Here is a 12,801-nt window from a genome sequence, read left to right as displayed (position 1 = left end):
TTTCTCCTAAAGCTTTTTTAAAGCAACAGCTTAGGACTCAACTTTGCCATCATTCACTGAATGCTCCAAAGAAGTCCCACTGAAACGGATGAAGTTTCTGCTAGGAAGTCCACCGTGAGTCTTGGTACCAGGAGATGCTTTGGGGAGCAGGACTCGTGGCTTGCAGCATTTCTCTTTTCCACAGTTCCATGTATCACTGCTGATTCAGATGGACTCGAATTCTGACACTCCGCTGTGTTGCTGGGTTTGTTAGAATTTACAGGTGGCTTCCTTCCCAAACCTGTCTTAGTTTCAAGAAGCTTATTTGCCCTGAAGTCCTCAGAGACCAACAGGGCATTACTCTTTTTTCAGGAATTGAGGTAGCCTACCCATTGGACAGAGGGAGCGAGCACCGGGTCATCACTGCAACCATAATTTCTCTCTGATTCAATTGTTACACAGAAAAAAGTACAAGTTACATCTTTCATCAGAAAATAATTGATTTAAGTTCTTGTTTTCTTGTTTTATAAGACTACCTGGTGTATGCAGTTGATTGTATCTGAGTGAAGAAATCTTGTAATTGACTTTTTTAAAATTAACAATTTCTTATATTTGGCATTAACTATCCTTTTAATTAAAATTTATTTTTAGAGCCTCTTCCATTAGGAAAAAAAACAACTTTAAAAAATAAACATATTAATGATACTCGTACTCTGCTGCTCCTTACGTCTCCAAATCCAAGACAGAGCAGCTGAAGGAACTGGGGCTGCTCATTCTGGAGAAGAGGAGGCTGAGGGGAGGCTTCATCGTGCTCTAGAGCTGTCTGAAAGGAGTTTGCAGCAAGGAGGGTGTTGGTCTCTTTTCCCAGGTAACGTGACAGGATGTGAGGAAACAGCCTCCAGTCGCACCAAGGGAAGTTTAGATTGGACATTGAGAGTATTTTCTTCACAGAGCAGGTGGTTAAGCTTTGGAACAGGCTGCTGAAGGAGGCAGCAGAGTCCCCATCGCTGGAGGTATGTAGGAGGTGTGGATGTGGCACTGCTGGACATGGCGTAGCGATGGGACCTGGTAGGTCAGGCTGCTAGTTTGACTGGATGACCCTACAGGTCCTTTACATCCTAGATGGCTCTATGGTTTGCACCGTGGGAAAGCTGGTCACTTACATCTGTCTTTAAGCACCTTTAAAGCTGAGGCGCTCATTTCTAGGCATCACAATTTAAGACAAATCAGAGGAGCTGTATGAGCTCTGAAAGCTCAGTGTGCTCCTGTCTTCACAAAACAATGACTGCCAAAGCGAGGCAACCTGACCGCTTCAGAACACCTCTCCATTTTGTACTGAAATCTTTCCATGCTTACCAGAAAGGTTTTGAGCAGGTGCTGCCCAAGGGCTGTGTGTGCTCGGGACCTGTCTATGGATAGGGTTATATTTATACAGGTTATAATTATATATAGACATGTCTAATTGCATTATTGCCAAAATTCCCTATTTGCATTCTTTCAATTTTTTTATGGGCTGTTCTTAGCTTGCCTTTATTTTCTGTTGTTTTGTTTCTGTGCAGTCGAAGATTCTTCATCAGATGAAGCTCTAAAAGAAAACAGACGCACAGCACAGCACAGTTTCTCTGCTGGCAGGGAAACAACATGAAAACTGCCCCAGTACTTATTGTGGCATTCAGGCTCTGTCAGTCTTCTTCAGGAGCAGTAATAACATTATAATGACTGGGAGACAAAACTGCCAAAGTCTTTCCAAGACAATCTTCTGGGCTCATCAGCATAGACAATCATTCTTTTCACTTCTGGAGTAATAGGAAGATTTTAAGCAACATCTTTTGATTTGAGTTGGACTTGAAAAATGACATAGCTGGGGGCCTTATTTTAAATGCAACGAGACTGAAATGTAAAGTGCAATTTCCCATGCAGTCTGTGGAGAGAATGAGGCACTTGTCCCAGTTCTCTTAATTGTCTCTGATTGCTGTTTGTGTAGCACAGTCACTTCCTCATCTTCAAAATCACCTTCAAGGGCTGCAACATTTTTCACTTCACTGTTTTAAATCAGGAAGGGCTAAACACTCACCCATTCAGCCATTATGGCTCTTTTATGTTATTTATGTGGTTTATGCTATTAGGCTGTAAAATTTTGTTTATTTAATTGGCTTTAACAAGTCCTTAAGTAACAGTTTTGAGGACACATCAGTGGGACTCGGCGCATGTTGATTAAGGTGTGCTTAACCTGACAGTTATATTTTGTACCATTTTCCCAGCAGCCGTTACTGTTATGGAAGAAGTGCTAATTTTCCAAAAATGGTGGCAGCCCGATTATTATGTTGGTTCTTTATTCATGCAGCTTCATTATTTTGTTGGCGCTGCTCTGTGAGAGATGAAGCAGTGCTATTATTTCTACTCCCAACTCCTTTCAGTCCTTTGCAATCACTCGGGCACATGTGTGGCATTACTCAGATAAGCAATTCTGTTTGCCTTCAGTGAGACTGGGTGTATGAATACACCCTGTAAAACAGCTGCTCACCTTCCTATGTCAGCACAGTATTTCCTGGCATGCACTTTGAGCGATGAAGAAGAAAGAGTAAAGACCCATCAAATCTTTGTTCCATCAAATCTTTGTTTAAGTTTTAATTCAGAAGGGAAGTTCTGCCAGTGAGGAGCTCTTGGTTTTATGGGGAACCCAAAAGGAGGGAAAAGGAGTGGAAATTTCCAAGGTGGTTACAGATAAGTGGAGATCAGAGAGGCCGCTTTGGCCTCTAAAAGTAGAAAGGCTGCTTAGGTCTGTGGCTGGAATATTAGAAACTGGTACTCCAAAGTTACTCAAGACTGCAGAAGTTCAACTTAGCTTTTACAACAAATTATTCATGGAAGTCAGCAGGAGCTGGAGATAAACTGTTCCTTTTGTGCATATCTACGTGAACGGAACTCTCAAGAGAGATCCTCAAGGTCCTGCCAAGAAAACAAGTGGAAACATTTTGAGAATGGAGTAAAGATTTATAATTGAAAGCACCAAAAGTGTGTTTTGGTTAGATGCCACCTTTCCTCAGACGAGCGGGTGGCACAGAGGGCAAGGAAAGGTACGAGGGCTGGAAGGAATGTGGCTGTGACACCAGGCTGCTTTTAAACGTATGGCTGGAGCTCTGTGCACTCAGCTCCCAAGACACCTTGACTCCACCAGAGCGCCCAGCTTAGACCTTCCACCTCCTTTATTTTTTCCCTGGTTGCCAAGATGACACCAGGTGTCATCACACCACGCTTGGCCTCTAGTGGAGATACATCGAAATGCTGCCTTCTACAGCCTCTGAATCCCTAGCAGCGCAGTTGCAAATAAAGGGCAGGACTGCAGACAGAAGCTTTCTTTCTCTCACATTTCTTCACTGGAGAAATAAAAATTGAACTTGTTGAAATGCATACTGTCTTATTTTTCACAACTTGATTATTATTTGAGTTACCATTGCAAACCCGTGCATGGATCTGAACGCACTGCACATGCATCCTGACCTAAGGAGCTGAGAACAGGGCAAGAGACCATGGTTGGGCAGTGACTAACAGGCCACAGGCAAAGGAACGATCAAGTAAGCCAGGTTAGCATGTGTTTAGGGGCTCAGAACACCTGCACTTTCATCTTAAATAAGACTCTGGCCATATTAAAGATGGTGGCAGTTTCAGACCACATAAGCAACTTTTTTTCCAACAAGAAGAAAATTAGTGCCACACAAAATGTGAATTTTCTTTAAAGCACTGAGTGTAGCAGTGGGGAAAGGGAATAAAGGATGTTCTTACAATGAACACTTCTGCTTTAAACAGAGCATTGGAAATGAAAAATACTATTTTTCATATTTCACCCTTAATAACACATTAAAGGGTTTCTTAGCAGTACTTCTGACAATGGGAATAAGTCAGGGTTAACTTGGCAGAAACCCCAAACCACACTTAGCTGCTCCCTATTGTAGCAGTGAACAAAGGTTTTATTAACATCTTACCCCTCGTTGGGCCCAAGAGTTCTTTTCCACACAACAGGAGCTTTGAGTCAATTTACAGCTCTGCAGAGGGGATTTGTGCTATCAGATTCCGCATGTCATTCAGCAGTTGTTTACATTTATTTCCCACCATCCCCATCAAAATTTATCCATGAGAAGTGGGGACTTTTTTTTTAAGAGTGTTTTTAAAACATATCCATGATGAGCACAAAATCAATGGATGAAAAACCTTCTAACCTCTAAAACCAAGCTGCACATAAAAGATGGACAGAGGAGGTGCTGTAGTTCATGAAGTCTGCCTTCTATAGTAAAAGCAGAAGAAAATCAGACCAAAAAAGAAAAACCCTTCAGGAAATCTTGTTCCCCAGGTGTCTCTGAAGACCACAGCTGTCTTGCTATCAGAAGGAAAAAAAGGCCACTTGCTAAGGTGCAGCATTCATCAGCCCACTTTGTTGCACCTAATCTGTGTGAGCTGCCTTCTCTGGTAGCCACAGCCTCCACTGCCTCCTAGTTCTGAAAGCATGGCCATCTCAAGCCCTCTGTGGCTATCTGGCCTGAAGGGTGCAGCTGAATCAATGTTGGTCCAATGAACATAACAGACTTCCAGTGAGTGCTGCTGTTGGGACAATTTGGTGTGGCAGGAGGTCTGAAAGGACTTCGACAAAATACAGCCAGCAATTGCCTCCTGTGTCTAACCCATATCGGGTGGGAGTAGCCTGGGATGACTCAGAAAGATCCTGTGAAAAGGTGACAGCAAAGTGGACACAGGTGAAATTTATCCAACGCAGCAGAACGGCAGCCTACTGATAAAACAGCACGCACCCACAGCATACTCATCTGTCAGATGGAGTCCTTGCCCCAAAACACTCAGCTTCTACCCATCTCAGTCCAAAACAAATGTAATGCATTCAATGAGTCTAAAGGACTTATGGCACTGATAATCCTCACTCCTTGCTGGATTTAAGATGAGGCCTTTGGAAAGGAGAATCTGCCGTCGCATGGCAAAAGATGTTTCCAACCCAATCATCTGATAATTGCTGTTAACAGGAAGCCTGCAGTTTGTAGTCCTTCACAGAGCAGCAGTGATTGCATCCCTCCGCTCAGCTTCCCAGGCCATGCAAGGCTTTCTCCCACAAGCACAGGGCCCTCTATTTAACTTGAAGCCAGAGGCTGGCCTTCCTAATGCATCGAGGTTTCGGATCCCCTTATTACCCAAACATATCCTAGACTTCAAGGGAAATGAGCACACTGTGGGAAGTGTGTCCCTGCCCTCATGGAAGCAGGCAGCCTTTAACTTTGATCGGCTCTCACACAGGGGAGAAACACCTTTGGCTTTCACAAAAAAGTTGGAGGCAGAGGGATCAGTGTGCGCTTTTAAATGGAATCCAGAACCCACCAACTTTGCGTGGAGTTACTGCAGTGGTTCTTTTCCAAAGCAAACTGATTTCTCAGCTTCTTCAGCAAGGGCTGCGCTTCCAGTCCGCATCCCTGCTGCTCTAAACAGTGAATGAAACGAGCAGCTCTCCACCTCGAGAGGGCACCACGAGACAGCTGAAAAAAGGAACGGAGGCAAACAGGCTTTACCTCAGGCCCCAAATATTCCTGTCATGAGGATGTTCAATTACAGTAATTAGCAATAATCACATAAGCAACAGGAGCTCCCCTTACCTCCCTTCACCCCACCAAAGAATGGATTCTGCTTCATTAAAACCTCCACTTCCTCCTTAATCCTGCAGCCTCGTTCCTGGGCGCTTCCTTCAGCAACGGGAGGACCTGGATCCCACTTGTGCTGCCTGACTGGGTCAGCATGTCAGCCTGGGAGGGAAAAAAGTGTCCCTTGTGAGTCACCTGCCTTCAAAATTGAAAATTAGGAGGGGATGGATGTCTTAAATGCGAACGGATGGTACTCAACAAGCTGAAGCCTATCACAAGTGTGACTGCTGCTGTTTTTTTGTAACAACCCTGACCTACTTAACATAAATGAGCTGTCTATGAAGCAGGATTTGTTGTTGTTTTTTTTTTCTCTCAATAATTATGTTTTCCCCCCTCCCACCCACCCTATAGCCAATAAATTTACCCTGGCAGTACCTAATTTGCAGGAGGAAAAATGAAGTCAGAAGATTTACTGAAGGTCAGATGAAAACACATTTGTTCAAACACCATTTTTCATTCTTGGAAGCACCTCAGCTTAGTAACTTCAACACGAGACCATTCTCCATCCCTCTCCATCCCTCCATCCCTCTGCATTGATGCTTCCCAGCAGTGAGTCACTGGCAGCAAGGCAACACCAGGGGCACGATGAAATTATAGACTAAACAAATATGTTTAAGAAGTAAATACACCTGCTAAAACATACTGGTTGAGTTTGAGCAAAGCAAGGAGAGCAGAGAGTTTTGAATGAGCTTAAGTTCTCAGTACAGATGAAATAAGGGGCCTGGATGCTCCTGACCTCCAAACGCAGGCTGCCTCCAGCACAAAGGCATTTTCAGTGCTGAGTCCCCAGAAACCAGGATTATGTCCCAAAGTCTGTGCACTGTCTGAGCCTTGGTACAGACCAGAAAGTGCAGATCCAAGGAAGAGCCTCAAGTAAGAAATCTTCACAGACAGAAATCAATCCATGCTGGGCATCTGGATGCCTCCCTGTGAGAGCTACTGCGGGGAGCCTGCTTTAGCAGGGGGGTGGGACTTGATGATCTTGAGGTCCCTTCCAACCCCTGCAATTCTGTGAACCAATGCAACGTGGATGGCAAACGTAAAGGAAGGGACCAGCAGCCCCATCCATCAGTCTGCTCCGTGAGGCTCTAAGTCTCATTTACCCCCACATACCAGCTAAAATGAGAAAGGCAAAGACAGAATTCTGGATATTCAGGACATCTGGCAATCTGATGGAGATTCCAGTCTGCGGCAGCATTTCCCAGTATTTTATACAATCAGGAAACAGCACAGATGCTCTGCTTTCTCATCGTAGGTGAGCTGAGGACAGAATTGGTGAGGCCTGGTTGGAAAGAACCCTGAGGAAAAAGCACAGTACACAGAGGAAACTATGAATTTCAGCTGGATAAATACAAAGAACATTAAGTGATTCATTCATAACCAAGAGGCTTTAATTTATACACATTCATTTTTGGGCATGATTCCTGTTGTTAAAACAGAAATGCCATAAATAAAAAATTTGTATGACTCAGGTAATAACATGGAGAATTAAATACCTTTCCTTCCTTTTTCTGCATAAACTTACAAAGCAAATAACTTCATGGATTGCTTTTCTTTTCATTTTAGATTCAGTGAGAGATCAGGGTGATGACATGGTTTTATAGAGGGTCACGAGACCAAAAAAGTTAAGGAATGATGTGTGGATTTTGTGGGAACATGAGGTAATTAAATCTCCATCCCTCCAACTCTGTCCTGAGAGGTTCTTTATAAAGACAGCAGGCAAACAGCAACTTCATAAAGTCCAACAAAGAGAATTGCAAAGCCCTGCCCCTGGGCAAGAACGACCACAAGTCCCAGAACAGGGTAGAACAGCTGGAAAGCAGCTGTGCAGGAGCTCCCATGGGAGACCTGGAGGGCAACAATTTGAGCACAAGCCAGCAATGTGCCCTTACAGCAAAAGCTACATTAGGAAGAGCATCTCCAGCAAGCCAAAGGAGATAATCCTTCTCTCCTCTGCAATAGAGAGGTCACATCTGCACTTCTTGGTTCAGTCTTTGGCTCCTCAGTACAGTGGAAGCACAGACATTCTAGGATGGGTCCAGTGAAGGGCCATGATGGTGGTTAAGGGGTTGGAGCGTCTGTCGTAAGGGGACAGGATGACAGAGCTGAGCCTGTGAGCCTGGGCTTCAGGAGTATCTTGCCAATGTGAACCAACACCTGATGGGAAGGGGTAGGAAACTGAGCCCGACTTCTAAATGGCGCTCAGTGAGCAATGGACACTGAAATACAGGAAACTATTTAAACATAAGAAAAAAAACAGACACCAAAAAAGTAAACCAAACCCTGACAACCCACACTGGAACAGGTTATGCACTCTCAATCCTTGGAAATACTAAAAGCCCAGCCAGACACAGCCCTGAGTAGCCTGCTCCACTGACCCTGCTTTGAGCAGCACTTGGACTAGGTCACCTCCAAAGGTCCCTTCCAACCTGAACACTCCTGAGGTTCTGACTGTGCAGGTTATTGATCTGTTCTGTGACAGGAAGAGCAACAAGCTGTATCAACAAACTTTGCTACTGAAAGAGCTAGGTTAGTTGCTAGAATCACACTCACCAGCTGGAGTGAAAGTGAGTTTCTGTTCAAAGCCCTGCCAATGTAAACACTATTGTTCCTGAATGTGAGCTGTATCTGTGGGATTTCTTAATGTGCCTCAAGAACATGGACATCATTAGGCACCTTATTAGCACCCTGATGAGAGCTGATGGCTAGCAAGGAGAGGGGCTGGCTGCCCAGCCTGAATGCAGCGCTTAGCTGAGCTTCTCCTTGAAAACATTCAAACCTTGTGGATGGAATGCAAAAATGGGAGAGAAATAAGGAAGGGCTGGTCCTTCCCTTTCATCTCCTGGTTAAATGATGACCTGCTTGGTAAAGAGATACAGGACACTTCACTGCAAACCTTCCCTACTTGGCACACAGCATTTTTAATTTGCCGTTCATGGAATGCATTTAAGCTTTCATTTTACTCAGGGTTAATGATTCCTGAAATAAAAAAAAGCAATGTAAATATAACTCCTGAAGATGGAACATTCAGAAGCAATACTCCTTCCATCTCAAAATTGCTCAGCTCACTTTTAAAATCATTCTCAGAAGTAGGGCAAGAGGTCTGCCTAATTATTTACCGAGCATTTGCACTTGAAAACACCATTCTAAATTACACTGATTGTATCCCAGAGCCCAACTCCAGGCCTAACAGTATGGTCTGTTACACCAGAGGAAGCTGTTTTAGCAGTGTTCCAGCAGGAATATTGTTTAGGTTTTAGAGCCCTCTTCTATCTAGGTGCCATGAAACGTAAGAAAATGAAATCAGCTAGAGCTAGGTAATCAGGAATGATTTATTTTGTAAAACTGTCCGTTTTTAATCAAGGCAGACTTAATTATTTAGATAGACCTGTTTGGGAACAAAATTAACTTCTGTGCTGGCTTCATTTTTCATCTGGGAATATATTATGACTGTGAATGCTGAGCTATAGTTTATTTCTAATCCTGCTGGTGTTCTTGCTGTACACACAATAAATTAACACAGGATGTCCTCTGCATCTTGTTACCGCTTCAGCACTTTCCACTTCAGTCCACACTGCTCTTTTCTCTTTGCATCCTTGCACGGTTCTGCACATCAGCTATCTATAATTGCCATCATCCAAACTGCAAATACAGCCTGTTTATTTCTCATATCCAAAACAGGAGCACGAGAAGAAAGGCTGGGTAAGCTGAGCATAGCTGCGGTTCAACAGAACAATGTCACTGGGTCCAAATCTAGCAAAGTTTGTAGGCACAAACTTAATTTAAAACATGTTAGTATTGTTTTTGCAAGAACACTTCTAATGTTAAGGCTTCAGTAGCAATTTTCATACTTGAATTATGCAGAAGGCAAAGAACTTCACTAGACAGAGGCCTGACCTCCAACACTAAATGCAACCCTCTTTGTCTTTCAGAACCAAATTAATTCTCTTATCCTCACACTGCAGTGCACCCCTTAGACTCAGATTTTGATTGAAGATTTAAAATGGATAATATAAATGTGACATATACATTAAGTGAAATTTCAGATAGATGGCTTTTTAACGTTCCAAAGCAGCTTCCCTGGAAGCGGCTCACTCTTAGTAAATTACCTCTGACAAGTCCGAATCTCCCCAATAAGCCTCTCAAACACTACAGCTTCTGCTCAGAGGAATATCTAAAAACTCATCACGCCCAGTCCTTGACAAAGAACAAGAATTAGATTCAAACTGAAAAGAAGCGATGCTGGGAGAGGCTGACATTCAAAAAGGGTAGGAGGATAAAAGAGAGAGAAAAATGACAGACCCAGTCTGCACCATTACTAAAATTAGATCATTTCTTTTGTTCTCCTGAACCTTCTGCTCTATTTGCCAGGAATCATATTAGCAACAGAAACTGTGAGAATCTGTCCAACCTTATTAGAGAAGCTGGGCACAAAGAAATGATGAAAATCCTTTTTAAATGTACTTGCACATACAAAGGAAAAAAGCGGAGTTTCAGGATTTTGAAAGATTGGATCAAAACCCACGTCGGAAAAACTGGACATCAAACTAACAAAGCTTAATTAGCAGTACTGCAGTGCATGGAGAACAAGCAAAGAACAGAACTTTACCACTTGCATCAGTATAGATATAGGCTTAATGCTCCACAACAGGGGTAAACACAGGCATGCTCTCAAGCTCTTCTCCTCCAAAACATTCATCTACTGTCCAAGCACTGCCACCTGTAAGAGCTCCGAGGGGTCAGCTCTGCTATTGGGAAGCCTTCTGGCAGCTGACTTATGCTGCAGGACAGTGCATTTCTTCCCCATCCTCCTCCCATAGCTCCAGCACCCCAGCTGGGTGGGGTGGATATTGTCAGCCTCTATCCATTAGGCTAAAAAGGCATTTGTTCATATAACGTGGGAGATTCACCTGCAGGCCTAATGGTCTGCACTCCATAGGAGCAGCTGATGGTGTGTACAAATCACGCACCCCTCAGCGTTGTTGGAATGTCACGAGGATCTTCACAGTCAGATCCTGATGGAGGCCATTGGAACCCACACCCTGATAACTACGGGGTGTGAAGGCAACCATTCTTGACTGGGTGAAGTGCACCCACTGGCTTGCATGCAGATGACACAAATTCAGTACTCATACAAGAGCTACAACTTGTCCTGAAGCTCCAGCAGTGAGAGGCTGCTGGAATGGCATCTCTTGCACAGTCTGCCTCCATTCATAAGCACATCTACATGGCCATGGAGCGTGGGACAAATGACAACTGTGACGTCTGCATGGCCACAGGACTCTTACGCCCTGTCAAACCAAAGATGCAGAATATCCCATAGTCAATCCTGGGTTGTCACTTACAATTCAAGCAGTACACAAATTTGCAATTTGTAGTTCTTTTTCTGTCCCCTTCTCCTCGGATCAGTGACAGATTCTCAAAGCACAGCAATCGAAAGAGACTTCCAAGACAAGTGAGCAGCTGAATGAAAGTTAATACTTGATAAAATTCACCACATGAATGACTGTTACACTGGCACGATCAATAGTAGTTCAGAAATACCACCGAAAGCCCTTGGCCCTGGGGAAATGCAGGTATCTTTCACACAGAGGAACTTTTTAAAACTTTTTTAATGAAGTAGATGGTTTATTTTAAAGGGATAAAGTCATCCAGAAAGAAGCAAATTCCCAAGTATTCCATGGCTTTCTGCCAGCCTAAGGTCATACTGTCTAAAGGAATTACTTCTAAGGGAGCCATGAAAAAGTAGTTGTGGATAATACACATCCAGCATACACAGCTTCATCAATCTTAAGAAAGTAACCATAAAAAGTATGAAAATATGCAAGATGATTACTTGGGGGATCAGAATTAAGAGCCCTTTCACCAACTAAAAAGAAGCAACCCAAAAAACAAGTCTTAAGCCTGCAAATAGTTTATGTATATCTCAATTCAGGCAGATGAGAACTATTAATTTCAGAAGAATTGTTCACATGCTTGCAGTTACACACTACAGTAATCTGGAAAGGACAGCTGGAGGCTGGCAAAATTGACCTGCAACACTTTGCAAGTTTTATTTTATATGACCAAGAAAGCTCTTCTAACTTCTGGAGAAATAAATTAGTGTGCTCTCTTTTCCAGTACTTAAGAGTTTGCATTGACTCAATTTCTGATTAATTCTTGAGTAAGGACAGGCAAGAATCTTTTCTCTAAGTTCTGAAACACAAGCTGCAGAGACTGTCTTTAAATAAAGCTTATGTCTGCTTACCCCCGAAATTGTCAGATTTACACATTTCAGTACAGTGTTTTAATAGGATTGCAAGAGACACATTTCAAGGACAAGGTGTGAATAAACCTGGAATGCTGGAGAAACCGAGCAGCCTGAGATGTGCATCGTCCTGCCTACTGGGCTCTGAGTCACTTGTACGGTTGACCTCCACGGGAAAGAAACCCCATAAATGTAAATCTGTCTTTTTTGGTAGTGTTTCCCGAGTTCTACACTGGATACCCCCCACTTTGTCGCTTTGTTATCTTTGAAGAATACAGACTAACAAGCCTCTAAAAAAAGTTACTACGCTTCTGACTCAAACTGCTCAGAAGAATTCCTTTGCTGTATTTACAATTTCAAGTACACAGAAATGCATTAGACGTTATTAGGGATTCAGATTCCAACTGATGCAATTGTTTCCAAGAACTCACAACATGAATATTAAGGCAGACAGATGCATGCCCTGCTACCCTACAGTACACAGTTACACACCGTAATGCTGTTAGATGTAAATCCTGTTAAGGACGCTCCGGCTGCTAAACAGTGTGCAATGGGCCTGATGTGGTCCGCAGGGCCCAGGCTGGTGAGGGACCCAGGGACAGCAACCTGCTGCAGCTGCTGGATGGGCCGGGGGCTTTTCTTCACTTTTTTCTTCATTTTGGGAGCCTGCCAGCAAGCCACGGCTAGACAGGGCCCTCACGTCTCGTTTTACAGCGGGACGACGGCAGTTCGGGGCGGCAGACGCACACGGTGCTGCCGACGGAGCTTCGCCCTCAGCGCCGCGCGGCCGTTTCCCTCAGGCGGCAAAATGGCGGCGGCGGCTACGAAGGGGGGGCGCGCCGCCGCGAGGCCGGAATCCGTTATCCAACGCCTCCTCCTGCT

The 12,801-nt window shown here is 43.9% G+C and overlaps 1 long non-coding RNA gene across 1 annotated transcript; it reads right to left on the bottom strand.

The window, feature by feature from the left end:
- Positions 1-639: 639 nt before the first annotated feature.
- Positions 640-12,691, bottom strand: LOC122181146. Its single transcript, XR_006179365.1, has 4 exons — positions 12,412-12,691; positions 6,786-6,970; positions 5,628-5,774; positions 640-5,510 (listed from the first exon to the last, which is right to left on the bottom strand). It is a non-coding gene; the product is annotated as an uncharacterized LOC122181146 (long non-coding RNA).
- Between the last annotated feature and the right edge of the window lie 110 nt (positions 12,692-12,801).

This window comes from Lagopus leucura, unplaced genomic scaffold, assembly GCF_019238085.1.
Source record: "Lagopus leucura isolate 7727_CA_CO unplaced genomic scaffold, USGS_WTPT01 Super-Scaffold_1, whole genome shotgun sequence".
Classification (NCBI taxonomy): Eukaryota; Metazoa; Chordata; class Aves; order Galliformes; family Phasianidae; genus Lagopus; species Lagopus leucura.
The sequence above is the reverse complement of the archived record's forward strand: the minus strand, read 5'-3'. Positions and strand labels throughout refer to the sequence as shown.